Source organism: Chiloscyllium punctatum, chromosome 35 (assembly GCF_047496795.1).
Source record: "Chiloscyllium punctatum isolate Juve2018m chromosome 35, sChiPun1.3, whole genome shotgun sequence".
NCBI classification, from domain to species: domain Eukaryota; kingdom Metazoa; phylum Chordata; class Chondrichthyes; order Orectolobiformes; family Hemiscylliidae; genus Chiloscyllium; species Chiloscyllium punctatum.
The window spans coordinates 73,640,986-73,654,716 of NC_092773.1; positions in this window are offsets into that span (position 1 = coordinate 73,640,986).

Below are 13,731 nucleotides of genomic sequence, written 5' to 3' on the forward strand. Positions count from 1 at the left end.
ATTAAAAGAATGACATGCTGGTGCAGGCAGAGCTGTCTATCGACACCTGGCACGGGCCAGGCAAGGTCATGCCAAGGATAGTTTGTTTTGGAGGTTCCTTTACACAGATAACATTCCAAGCCAATATGAAATTAACTAACAACCTCGACAGAACCGGTGTCACCAAGGACAGGGACAGGGAAAAAGAGGTGTGGAGGGGGCACAGGGTTTGGTCGGAACTCAGATTCAAAAAGCATCAGGAATAGTGTGTTAGTGTGTTATCTACCAACCCACTTGAGGAGATATTGTCCACATTAACCCTGGTGCTCCATCCCCAGGTTAGATTTATGAGTCAAAAACGTCTGCTTGTTCCCCCACAATTCCCGACAAGCCAACGGAGCCTTTAAATCCATACATAATCTGTTCGGGGTGCCCAGAGAATCCAAGTGGGAAGGGGCAATATCTTATGGAGAATCGGGAGGCTGAACAGGAACCTGTTGTAGAGATTAGTGTAGAAGGACTGTTCAGTAACACGGTGATGAATACTGGAGCTAGCTATACTTGTGTTCAACCGCAATGTGCCTCTCACCTTCCCATTTCAATTAAATTTATTGAAACTGTAGGGTTCGTAGGAAAACCAAAATTGACAATTTTTAGAGCTCCAGTAAGTTTACACTTGGTAGTTAAATAGTCATTTCAACTTTATTATTCTTTAAGGAGACACCGATTAATTTGTTATGTAGGGACGCTTTAATGAAGTTCGAATTAGAATTGGAGTGTACTAAAGAGGGATTTAATGTAGATAGAGCGAATTCTCAGTTGATGTTGCAGGAGGCCAGGAAGGGCGAGGTATATTGGACAGGCGACAGAGATGGGAATACTTGCAAAACTGGTAAATACTGGGGGAAAGAAGATTTAGCAGTCCTGTCTTTGGCTGAGCCACCCTAGTCTGAGCTACATTGTACAGTGATTTTTAACAAGGTTCAGAGTAACGTCTTCGGCGAGTAGTGTCACTGTAAGGTTGTCACTCTGCAGCATTTACAGAGTGCAGTGATAGTGATAGTTAGGCAAACGGGCTTCCGTAAGAGCAATGGGGCACCGAAACAACATTGTCAGCCGATTGTCGAGTTGAATACTGCATTGATGATGCCTGCAGCGTTAGCTTTATAAAGGGTTGGGCACACAACATATGTTATCTTTAAATGCGTTGCTGGAAAAGCGCAGCAGGTCAGGCAGCATCAAAGGAGCAGGAGAATCGACGTTTCGAGCATAAGCCCTTCTTCAGGAATGATGAGGGTATGCCAAGCAGGCGAAGATAAAAGGTAGGGATGGGGGACTTGGGGGAGGGGCGTTGGGAATGCGGTAGGTGGAAGGAGGTTAAGGTGAGGGTCATAGGCGGGAGAGGGGGTGAGGGCGGTGATTTCGGAGAGAAGATTGCTGATCAAGAAGGCGGTGCTGAGTCTGCGGGTTGGGATTGAGAAAAGGTGGTGGGAGGGGAAATGAGACAGCTGGAGAAATCTGCATTCATTCCTTGTGGCTGGAGGTTCCTAGGCGGAAGACTAGGCGCTCTTCCTCCAGGCATTGCGTTGCCATGATCTGGCGATGGAAGAGACCAAGGTCCTGCATGTCCTTGACGGAGTGGGGGCGTGAAGTGTTCAGCCACGGGGCGATTGGGTTGATTGGTGCGGGTGTCCCAGAGGTGTTCTCTTAAACATTCCGCAAGTAGATGGCTCATCTCCCCAATGTATAGGAGGCAACATCGGGTGCAGCAAATGCAGTAAATTTTGTGAGTGGAGGAGCAGGTGAATTTCTGATAGATACAGAAGGATCCCTTGTGGCCTTGTAGGGAAGTGAGGTGGGCGGTGTGGGCGCAAGTTTTGCATTTCTTGTGGTTGCAGGGGAAGGTGCTTGGAGTGGAGGTTGGATTGGTGTGGATCTGACGAGTGAGTCGCGGAGGGAGAGGTCTTTCCGAAACGCTGGTAGGGGTGGGGAGGTGTCCGTTAAGAGGTGGCGGAAATGACGGTGGATAATCCGATGTATCTGGAGGTTTGTGGGGTGGTAGATGACGACCAGTCGGACATCCTAGATAGAGATAGAGAGCAGATGCGGCGAAGGTGATGAACTTGGGAATATGCGATGGCATTGTGGTTCTGTTCGCCGAACTGGGAATTTTTCTTGCAAACGTTTCATCCCCTGTCTAGGGTACATCCTCAGTGCTTGGCAGCCTCCTCTGAAGCGCTTCTGTGCTGTTTCCTCCGGCATTTATAGTGGCCTGTCTCTGCCGCTTCCGGTTGTCAGTTCCAGCTGTCTGCTCAAGTGGCTGGTATATTGGGTCCAGGTCGAGGTGTTTGTTGATAGAGTCTGTGGATGAGTGCCATGCCTCGAGGAATTCCCTGGCTGTTCTCTGTTTGGCTTGCCCTATAATGGTAGTGTTGTCCCACTCGAATTCATGTTGCTTGTCTTCTGCGTGTGTGGCTACTAAGGATAGCTGGTCGTGTCGTTTCGTGGCTAGTTGGTGTTTGTGGATACGGATCGTTAGCTGTCTTCTTGTTTGTGCTATGTAGTGTTTTGTGCAGTCATTGCATGGGATTTTGTACACTACATTTGTTTTGCTCATGTTGGGTATCGGGTCCTTCGTTCTAGTGAGTTGTTGTCTGAGAGTGGCTGTTCGTTTGTGTGCTGTAATTAGTCCTCGTGGTCGCAGTAGTCTGGCTGTCAGTTCTGAAATGCTCCTGATGTATGGTAGTGAGGCTAAACCTTTGGGTTGCGGCATGTCCTCGATCCGTTGTCTCTCACTTAGGCATCTGTTGATGAAATTGCGAGGGTATCCGTTTTTGGCGAATACCTTGCATAGGTGTTCCTCTTCCTCTTTTTGCAGTTTTGGTGGTGCTGCAGTGTGTTGTGGCCCTTTTGAATAGTGTCTTGATGCAACTTCGTTTGTGTGTGTTGGGGTGGTTGCTTTCATAGTTTAGGACTTGGTCTGTGTGTGTGGCTTTCCTGTAAACCTTTGTGGTGAATTCTCCGTTCGGTGTTTTCTGTACCATCACGTCTAGGAATGGGAGTTGGTTGTCCTTTTCTTCCTCTCTAGTGAATCGGATTCCTATGAATGTGGCGTTGATGACCTGGTGTGTGTTCTCTATTTCTGTGTTTTTAAATATTACAAAGGTGTCATCAACATATCTGTCCCAGAGTTTGGGTTGAATTTGCGGTAATTGCGGAATTTGTTCTTACTTTTGCATTAGTGCTTCTGCTATGAGTCCAGAGATGGCGTTTTTACAGCGGGCAGGGTGGGAGTAGGTGTCATCTAGGTAGCTGTGGGAGTCAGTCGGTTTGTAGTGAACATCTGTGTTGAGTCGGTCATCCAAGACAGAGATGGAGGGGTCACGGAAGAGATGGGAGGAGTCTGAGACGGTGTTAGTAAAGTGGATGAACTGTTCAACCTCATCGATGACTGTATAGGCGCTACCTCGTGGTCTCACGAGGAGGTTGAATCACGCATGCACTTTACTAACGCCTTCCACCCCGACTTCAAATTTACCTGAACTCAACACGGACGTTTACTATAAACCAGCTGACTACCACAGCTCCCTAGATTACAGCTCCTACCACCCTCCGCCCTGTAAAAACGCCATCCCATATTCCCAATTCCTTCGCCTTCACCGCATCTGCTCCCAGGAGGGCTAATTCCAATACTGAACAAAACGGATGGCCTCCTTCTTCAAAGACAACAATTTCCCCTCAGACGTGGTTGACGATGCTCTCCAACGCATCTTCTTCACTTCCTGCTCCTTGAAGCCTGCCCCTCCAATCGCCACCAGGACAGAACCCCCCTGCTCATCACCCATCACCGCACCAACCTCCAGATCCATCGGACCATCCTTCGTCATTTCTGCCACTTCCAAACGGACCCCACCACCAAGGATTTATTTCCCTCATCGTCATTATCACTCCCTCACCGTCACTCTGACCCGTCACACTCACTCCACCGCCCTCACTCTGAATCCCTCATCGTCTCTCCCTCATTGTCACCCAAGCAACCTCAAACTCACGTTGTTACCGTCTCCCTGAGCCCCACACTCTCACTCCTTTACGATCACCATGACAACGTTACCCTCCCTCGCTCACCATCACCATGACGCCTAATCATTTACTCACTCACGGACATGCAGCCCCCTCATTCTCATTCAATTACAGTCACTCTGACGCCGTTGCATTCACTCACTGTCCGTCACCCTGACCCCGTCACACTCATTTTTCAACATCACCCTGACCCTCTCACAATCACTCGCTCACACTCACGCTGCCACCACTCATTCTCACTCCCCACGGTCACTCTGACCACTCATAGTCACGGTCTTACCGTCACCTTGACCCTCTCCTACTCAATTCTCCACTGTCACCCGAACATCTTCACACTCACACCCTCCCCATTACGCGGACACATTGATATTCACTCCATCACAGTCTCGCTGATGCATTTACACTCACACGGTGAACCATCACACTGACAACTTTACACTCACTCTTTCACCATCACACTGACACCCTCACACTCACTCCCTCACGCTGACATCTCGCACACTCCGTCACCTTCAAATCTCATACTCACTCTCTCACTGTCACTCTGAGCCCCTTACACTGACTCCATTGCCGTCACCCTGAAATCCACACACACACTCCGTCACTGTCACCCTGGCCCCGTCACACGCAGTGCATCACCCTGACACATTCACACTCACTCCATAACGGTCACCCTGACCCCCTAACAGTCACTCCATCATACCAACATCCTCACTCTCATTCTGTCGCCGTTTCCCTGACCCCCACACACTCCGTCCATCACTTAGATCCTCTCACTGTGGCCCGTCACACTCACTCTGCCAGTGTCACTTTGAAAACTCTCACAATCACTACAATCACCATAGCCCTGACCCCCTCATACTCACTCCATCACAGTTTCCCTTACGCCCTTACAGTCAATCATTCCAACATAGTTACCCTAAATGCCCGACAAAATCGCTCACCGTCACCTTGTGGCCCTCACATTCACTGCTTCACCATTACCCTGAATCTCCCAGAAACACCTCATACTCAAACTCACTCTCTCACTGTTACACTGCCCCCCACATTCACATTCCCTCACCATCACTCTAACCACGGTCACTCACTCCATCATCATCTCGCTGACCCCCTCACACTCACTCTTACTGTCAACCTAACACTCTCATACTCACTCCATCACAACCACCCTGACCCCATCATACTCACTCCGTCACAATCACCCTTCCATATTCACACTCACTCTCTCACTGTCACCTCACTTACTCTCACTCTGTCAGCGTCCTCCTGACACCATCATGCTCACTCTGTCATCCTGTCCCTCTCATACTCACTCCATCACTGTCATTCTAAGGACTTCTCACTCACTCCATCATCCTGACATCTGCACCCTCACTTTGTCACTGTCATACTGAACCGGGACAGGATAATCATGATGGAGTGAGTGTGAGAGAGTGAGGGTGTCGGTGACAGAGTGAGTGTAAGGCAGAGTGAATGTGACAGAGATTAGAATCAAGATTAGAGTCAAACTGCCTGATCTGCTGTGCATCACACTCAGTCCAGCACACTCTCCAACCTCACGCTCACACACTCGCACCATCGAGCTCATACCCCGCTCACTCGACCACCGTCACACTCCCTCCCCCGGCCACTCCATCGTGCACATATTCTTGCACCATTACGCTCACTCCTCCCACATTCGCTCACCATCACATTGTCTCCACTGCGATCTCCCCCAGCGTCAGGCTCACTCCTCCCACACTGCCTGATCATCCTGCTCACTCTGCTACACACTGTCCGATCATTGAGTTCACTCCCCTGCTCACTCCCCCACCATCACAGTCAGTCCCTCCGCACACACACGCCTGCACACTCAATTACCATCACACTAACTCCTCCACGCCCTCTCCCTCTGTTACACTCACTCTCTCGCACAGTCCGCATTATCACACACACACCACCACACACGGCCCCAACAACACACCTGTTTCCCCACACTTTTTCTCACCGTCACACTTAATGCCCTACATACTCCCTCACCATCATGCTAAGTATCACACGTACTCCCACGTCGCAGTGATCACTAACCCGCTCACCCTCCCACCATCATACAAACTCCCCGCACACTTACCCACCATCACACTTAGTCCCCTGAACACCCAAACATTGTCACACTCACTCCCTGATACTCCTCCACTGTCATGCCCACTCCCCAGCTCAACTAACCAACAGAAATACTCCCTGCCATGCGCACCCCTTCCGTCACACACATGTTTGGACAATTTTCACACTCTCCACTCTCAGCCCTGCATACACCCCCAGTGGCATGCATACTCCCCAGCACACTCCACCACCATAATGTACTTTTGCCCATGCAGTCCTCCCGTCATCATCACTTACCTGCTCTCGCTCCCAAAGTTGCTCTCACTCCAGGAAATCCCACCATCATCACGCTCACTCCCCCATCATTCGCCACCATTACAATCACTCTGACGATCTCTCCCCGCCGTAACACTCAGTGTCCCCAAACCACGCACCATCACGCTGACTTCCCCTCTGTCACGCTAAATACCCCGCACACGATCCCACCACCACGTTCACACTCCGACACTCCCCCAATATAATGATCCCCCCGCTTATAACCTCACCATCACCTCATACCCCTGCATACACCCCATCATGCTCACTTTTCCATATGCTTCCTCGTCATCACGCTCCCTTTCTAGCACACTTCCCCGATGTCACACTCACACCATCACACACTCCAGCATTGCAATGGCCACTAGCCCACTGTCCCGTCCACTAGCTGGCGTAATCCCTCACCGTCACAATCATTCGCCACTACACTCCCCGTCGGTAATGCTCACTCCCCCAGACATGCCACCACTGTTATGCTCACTCTAGCGAAAACACTCTATGCTGAGAATGGGCCTGTGACACCCGGCTCAGTTCATTCCCAAGAAATAGTCTTTGACCACATCCACACATTCTTCCCTGTTTAACAGACTTTGTTTCACATACAGTCTGATCCTTGTGCAATAGCCTTGTGTCAAACCTCCACACTTTAACCCCAGCCACAGCCTATGCTCCCACTCGCTCACTTACCCCATCATAATGACTCATGTTCTCACACTCACTTTTGCCACAAGCAACAGCGTTTGGCCCAAGCTCCAGTCTGTTATCCATTAATCACCAAAAGCACCGAACCAATATCTTTTTCCCGGAACACCGTACTGAAGATCCAAAGGCCTCCTCTGTTACCACAGCAAAATAAGGTGGGAGAGGATTCAAGGAAAGAAGGATTCGAGAGAGTGAGTTTATTGGTTTTTGAGTTCAGTACGGAAAGAGAGTGATGGAGAATGGTGAAGGGAGGGACAGTGAAAATGAGTGTGCAAGTCTGAGCTGGGGCTGCGAGGCACAGCCGCAGTTTGAGAGTTGGGACGAAATATGGAGGGAGAGAGTCAAATGGAGAGATATGAATTTCGCCGACGTTTAGGTTGGTGAGGTGAAAGCAAGGACAGAGTTACTTAAACTGTGAGCTGATTCCCCGGTCCCTTCCACTTCCCTGTGAACCAGGATTCGAGCCTACATGTGTCATTCTCCAGCTCAGCTTCTTCAACACAAAGACAAACAATAACATTGTTCACTCTGTGGCTCAACACTTTTTAATAAACATTTTAATCGTTAACAAATTGAAATGTTCGATACTTCCAGTAGGATATTGCCTTTTGTCAGTGGCACCTGAGCTGAAAGAAACATTAAAATGTGTCTCGCAAACACCTTGTGGGATAAGCTTGGACAAACCAACGCTTTTTTCAGTCTCGTAAAACAGTGATGGGCTGCTTCTTCGCTGAAAACTTCAACGGAAATGAGATAATCCCAGATGGATTAATTTATGAGTGAATTTAATTGATTGATGAATTTGGATAAAGGGATATTTCAGCACGTTCTTCAGCTGCTGTCTGAACTTCGTCTGGGTCACGGCATAAACCACGGTGTTTGTGCAGCAACTGAGGAGCTGCAGCATGAAACCTAACTCCTGCACAAAGCTATTTGGATACCCGTGCACATACCTAGTCCACGCCATCCGGTGCCACATAAAAAATATCATGTACGTTGACCAAAGCAGGATAAAATTGACCGAGATCACAAACAGTAAAATGATGGATTTTTTCCGATTGCTCATTTCTGTGTCAGACTGAGCGTCCCCAGTGGTATGAGCCCGGAGTCTCCTGCGGGCTCTGCTCGTTACTAAAATGTGTCTGACGGTGAAAACATTGAGCAGCAGAATCAGAAGAAATGGTAGAACCGGGGTTAAAATGTGGTGAAGGAGCTCAATTGTGCCCCAGAAACGGGAGGTTTGAATAGTACCTGTTATCACACAAAACCAGGGGGAGTTATGCAGCCGATACCCAGGTGTGTGCATAAAATACCAAATGATGTTCTTTAAACAGCTCAGCACAGTTACGGTTCCAAGAACCACCGCTGCCGTTTTCTCACTGCAATATTTACTTTTCAGCATCTGGCAACAAATGGCCACAAACCGATCGAAGGTGAAAGTGACAGTGAACCAGACAGAACAGTCAGTGGCTGCACAAAGCAGACCAGCGTGGATATTACACACGCGGATGGACTTCAGAAAATAAAACTGTCCCGGATAAACAACGGGAATGTGTCTCAATATCAAGTCGAGGATAATGACCAGTAGATCCGCCGCTGCCATGGCTCCCAGATAACGTCTGACACATGGAGACAAACCACAATCTTTATAAAGCAGGACGTAGATCGTCAACGCGTTAACTGTGAAGAAGGAAAGCAAAGGCATTTTCCATGAGCCTGGAGGCAAAGTGACCAGTTCAATTGAACACGTATTGAGATTTTCAAATGTGTCACTGTCTTACGAGATGTATTCAAATAATTACAGCTGGAATAACAAAAGGGAAGTTCTGAGTTACTGTCAAAAATCTGTCATAAATCACAAGCACACTTCCAATTCGAACACACAGCGACATATCCATATAAACCAATGGTTTCTCGAGCATTCCCACACATTGGATTACTCAACAACAGGCACAAGTCACGTGTTTCCACTTCTTAATATGCAGAATGAAAAAGTTGATGTCCTGAAATATTATCCACCAACTCATTGAAGACAACAGAGGTAGCAAATTTCTGTTTTTCAACCTACATTATGATCGATTCTGTGTTGTGACGAAATGTAAACGCCAGAAAAACGTATTTACCACTTCACCAGCCTGAGGGACCGACCGGCACAGTGTCCCCTTCTCCGGGGAACAGGATATCATCCTTCAGCATCTTGCACTTTGTCCCATCACTGACGTCCGGACATTCACAAACACTGTCAGGGATAGAATGTTTTGGAGAAGACGCTAAAGAATGTCATTAACAGAATGTTTGGTTGAATGTCGGGTATGGAATATTCTGGATTATGTTCGTTGTGGAATGTTCCAGGGTTTATCGGTGATAGAATGTTCGAGAGAATGGCAGTTATAGAACGTTCCTGGAAATGTCATATCCAGAATGTTCCAGAGAATGTCGCATAGAGAATTTTCTGGGACATGTCGGTTCTAGAATGTTCCAGAGAATGTTGGATATATCATGTTCCAGAGAGTGATGGGTACATAATGTTCCGGTGAATATTAGTTAAATAATGCTCCAGAAAATGTTGGATACATAATGTTCCGGGGAATGTCAGTTATTGAATGTTCCAGGGAATGTCAGTTCCAGATTGCTACGGGAAATATTGATTATAGAATGTCCAGTGAGTGTCGGGTATAGAATGTTCCGGGGCTTGTCGGGTACGCAATGTGATCGTTTCATGAAGAGCCATAACACAAATGCCATTCTGATACAGTGTATCCTGGAGAGTTTACTCTGAACGTTTCAATCATCAGAAGTGCTGTTCCTTCTCCCTGATGGTCTGCTCCCTGACGATGCAACTGGCCTCGTTGCTTTCTGTGCGCACGGGATGTTTTCATGCTGTTGGTTGTTGGTTGGGATTGGGAAGGGAAATGTGTTTTGAGCTGTCTGACAAGGGGACGGCGTTTATTTGAGAGGCTGGCTTTTCTTCCTCCACGGACACCCGAAGATGATGGGAATGGCTGATGGCTTCTGAATGAAGCGGCTGTGGCTGCTGCCAGGATAGTGGCTGTGCCCGATCATGTTGTACTGCAACATTAATCGAATGAAAGATGCAAGGTCCAATGACAAGAAGGAGAAATAAAGGCATTGACAGATCAGCTTCAATGGTTAATCTTATCATATATACGAATCCACCTCACAGAACCAGCCCACACGCAATAAACCCAGAGGAGCTGTCCATTCAACACAAAGCAATATGCAGACCAAGATATTCTCGGGCCAGTGGGAACGTGACTCAGTGGTGAGCACTGCCAGGGTTTCCTCCCGCAGTATCAAATGTGTGCACGTTAGATGAATTGATTATAATTACTCACAGCGTGGAAACAGGCCCTTCGGCCCAACAAGACCACACCAACCCTTTGAAGAGCAGCCCACCCATTCCCTGAAACCTAACACGTTGGTCAATTTAGCATGACCAATTCACCAAAACTGCACATTTTTGAACTATGAGAGGAAACAGTAGCAGACACAGGGAGACAGTGCAAACTCCAAAAAAGCAGGCGCCTGAAGCAGGAATTGAACTGGAGCTTCGGGTGGTCGGAGACAGCAGTACTAACCACTGCGCTTCGTTGCCACCATACCGCTATGCTGCATCATCTGCAGTGCATTGCTCAAGGGTGAATGTATGGGAATGGGTCTGGGTGGGTTGCTCTTCGGAGGGTCGTTATCGACTTGTTGGGCTGAAGGCTGTGGTCTGTTTCCACGCTGTCGGGAATCTAATCTAATCTTAACACACTAAAGCACACAGACCCAAACACAGAAACAGACATACACACGCAGACACACACAATCATAAACACACAGACACATGCAGACATTCAGCTCCTTATGTTTGTCTTGCCATTACGTAGGACCATGGCTGATCTGACCTTGACGACAACTTTATTTCCTCTCTGGAAAATAAGGCAGGATAAGTGACTGATCTGTTAGAGTGGGAGCACTTTGAGACCTGTGACCAAAATTATATCAGTTTGAAAGTAGACCTGGAAAAGGATAAGTCTCGTCCACAAGTTAAATTCGGATAAGGCTAATTATGACGGCATGAGGCAAGAACTTTCACAACATGACTTGGGGAATCTGTTTGCAAATAGAGGACGTAAGGCAAGTGAGAGTCCTTCAAAAGCGAGATAATGACGGTGCAGTGACAACGTGTTCCTGGTAGTGTGAAGGGCAATGGTAGCAAGAGTAGTGAACAGGATTTGACCGGGGATACTGAGGTGCTGGTTAAGTAAAACGAAGGAGCTATATGTCAGGTATAGATAGTTGAGATCAAGGGAATCGCTTGAGGATCATACTGGGTGTAGGAGTACACTTCTGAGGGATATCAGGCAGGATAAAAGGGATAATTAGATAGCTTTGGCTGATAAAGTTGAGGAGAATTGATCGAAATTGTATAAGCATAGTAAGGGCAAACGATTAACTGAGAAAGCATAGAGCTGCTTAAATATCAAAGTGCCATCTATGTGTACATCACAGGAGATGAATTGGTTTTAATAGGTTTATTGTCACATGTACTCACATGAGGACATGTTTTGAAACGAGACCACATTACAGAAGAGGGAGTGTTGGAGGTCATTAAGTGAATAAATGTAGATAACGAACCAGGAAATGTGCAGTAGTTGCCCAGATCATTGCGGGAAGACAGGAAAGAATCCGCATGGCCCATGTCTGAAAAATTTATATCATTCCTTCGGATTCTGACAAAGTGTCATTGGACCAAATCTTTGACTCTGTTTTCTCTGTACAGATACTTTCATACCTGTTGAGCTTTCCCACACCTTTTATCTTCCTTTCTGATTTGAAGGATCAGCAAGTTATTTTCACTGTTTTAATTGTACTTTCAAGAGCCACAAGTGAAATGTTAGAGGACTGGAACACAATAAGGACAAGTCAGGGAGGTACTGTCCGGTGATTTTGATGTTAAGGGTGTGTAAATGTTTGGAGGAAATTCTGAGAGACAGGATTTATATCATTTGGAAAGGCAAGGATTGAATATGGATATTCAGCACGGCTTTTTACGTGGAAATACGTGTCTCACAAACTAGACTGCAATTATTCAAGAGGGATCCAAAAGGACATATGAAGGTAAAGAACATATGTTGTCTACGTCGACCTTAGTGAGTCCCACAAAATTCTGCATGGTAACATGTTAATAAGGTTAGATCACAGGACCTCAGGGAGAGATAGTCAATTAGATAAGAAATATTGTCTTGATGATAGGAGACAATTGAGGGTTGTTGCAGAGATTTGTTGTTCAAATTGGTGACCTGTGACCAGCGGTGTGCCACCGAACCAGGCTGCTAATGTTCATTGCTTTTGCAAATGACTTGGAAGAGAACAAAGAAGCATGTCGAGTAAGTTTGTAGACGGAACCAAAATTTGTGTTCCAATGGACAGAGAAGAAGGTTGACTAAGAGAAAAATAATCTTGAGATAAACTGGGCCATTGGGCCAAGGACTGCAAGATGGAATTCATGTAGATAAATACAATGTGTTGCATTTTGTGAGACAAAACAGAACAGGATTTATTCAGTTAAAGGTGGAACTGTGCAGAATGTCTATGAACAGAGAGATGCAGGAGTCCAAGTACATAGTTCGTTGAAAGTGGAGTCAGAAGTGGACAGTGTTGTGTAGAATGCGTTAGGCAAGTTTACCTTAATCGATCCGAGCATTGAACATAGGAATACAGCTATCATTTTGTGGCAGTTCAAGAGAATGATAAGGCCAGATTTTGATTACTGAATACATTTGTTGTCGCTCTGCTGTAGGAACTATGTCATAAACTAGACAGCGGACAAAAATATTGAAAATGACGTGATGGAGATGAGAAGTATTGAGATATATGGCTGGGTTGTTTTGATTTCCTTTTTCGTTGAATATTTTAGACGTTTATCATATCATTAGCGGCATGGACATCATGAATAACCAATGTCATTTTCCCAAGTTTGGCATGTCCAATATCAGAAAATATAAATTGAAGGTGATAAGGAAGAGATTTATATGGGATGGAGTGGGAAGTTGTTTCTTACGGACGGTTGTCTGTAAATGTAATGAGCTGTCAGACAAAGTTGCGATGACGAGTACAATTACAACTTTTCAAAGAAAATGGGATGGGTACCTGAGTAGGAAAGGTTTTGGGGGGCATGTGCATAAAGAAGAAATGTCGGACTCGTTCTGTGTAGGAAACCTGGTGAGCATAGACGATTTGGCCCAAAGGATCGATTTGCATCTTTCATCACTAATTCCTCATTGCACTTAATTAAACACCAAGTCAAACAACATCTGTAAATGCTTTAAATGCTTTAGCTCTCCGTACTTCCTTAAATGTAATATTCCTGACAGTGATGCGGTGCTGTCGGTCACAGTGGTAGCAGAAGCAGAATTGTTTTCAACCACAGTCAGTAACTTTTTCCCCCCGAGATAATCCCTCAGTCTCCTATCACTAACAACCAACTTTGGTTCAGTGACGACTCTGGGTGAACATTCAGGGTCAGAACCATGTGTACCTAAACCTGATTGCAAACCAGTAAAG